The sequence below is a fragment of the Adiantum capillus-veneris genome, chromosome 1, assembly GCF_014529385.1.
Source record: "Adiantum capillus-veneris isolate H3 chromosome 1, ASM1452938v2, whole genome shotgun sequence".
Classification (NCBI taxonomy): domain Eukaryota; kingdom Viridiplantae; phylum Streptophyta; class Polypodiopsida; order Polypodiales; family Pteridaceae; genus Adiantum; species Adiantum capillus-veneris.
Window position 1 is genome coordinate 157,651,322 of NC_140931.1, and position 1,187 is coordinate 157,652,508.

Below are 1,187 nucleotides of genomic sequence, written 5' to 3' on the forward strand. Positions count from 1 at the left end.
AAGACTGCCCACAAACATAGGACATCGCCCAAAAACTTCCATCCACACATATTTCAATTGCTTTATAAACCCACTGCCCATCCAGAGTCCATCCAGAGTCATGTTAAGAAAAGGTTTCTTAACAGTGATAAGGAGCATGGTAGGTAACCAATGCAGTTGCTAATTAAATGGCATACATGCACATAGGATTTCCCATGAAGCACAAAACAATTGAGCTGCTTCAAAAATCATCTTCCGGCATAGTCAACACAAGACATGATCTAGTAGCAAAGACTCCACTTACTTAATATCTGACCTTGCCAGCCTATTCAATAGCCAAGAAGGAGTCCAGCGTGCATAGGTAGCAATACAGCTGGCGCCGCTTGTTCCGAGGATTCATCATGTTCTTCTTTTCATTCTCAAAATGTAGCCGCAAGCTTTCTGAATGGTCTTCTGCTCACTGGGAGGGGCAAACTCAGGCTTTTTCACAAAAACAATCTTCCTTCCTGCCCCACTGCGACAAACAATGAGCACAGTAATCTCTTGACCCTCCTTGAAAAGCTTGCACAAAAAAGCTAGCCCACTTGTAAAGCCCAAGTCATCTGCCGGAAGATACCCATCTCTGCCTGTGGGCAGAGAGACGAAGTAACCTACAGGCATTACATAGTTAGTAATGGCTTGCATATAATTGGGGTCTCCACGCTCTAGCATCTTGTTGGGATCCATATCAATCTGGCTCACCTACTCCTCCAAGTCCAACTCGTACACATTGGGCTGGTCCCTTCTGAAGCTTCTATCAGAAGACCGGCTGGGGCTGTAAGAGTTCTCTATGGCGAGGGGCTTTGAAGGAGATGAGGAAGCACCCGAGGTAGAGAAGCACAAAGAAAGCTTGGAGTTGGGCATATCCAGGCAACTGGAAAACATAGGAGAGGAGGACCAGCATATAAGGGATGATTGGCGCCCAGAGAGGCTCTTACTAGAGAGTGCTAGCATCCATGGCGTTGCTGCTCATCTCCACAGCTGCCAATTCTGACACCCTCCTGCTGTGAGGATACACAGGTAACGTTGAGAGGAGGAGGATATAGTTTTCTTGAATCTCGCTCTCAAGGCTTGCATACATTAGGGCAAGTAAAGTAGAACCCATATTGTGCCCTTGTTTAACGAAAGCGAGCAGAGATTGCTCATTACAAGTTGTTGAAGAACCCTGT

General features: G+C 46.3%; 1 pseudogene; it reads right to left on the reverse strand.

Annotated features, from left to right (window-relative positions):
• Positions 1–304: 304 nt before the first annotated feature.
• Positions 305–1,123, reverse strand: LOC147465869 (uncharacterized; annotated as a pseudogene).
• Positions 1,124–1,187: the final 64 nt, after the last annotated feature.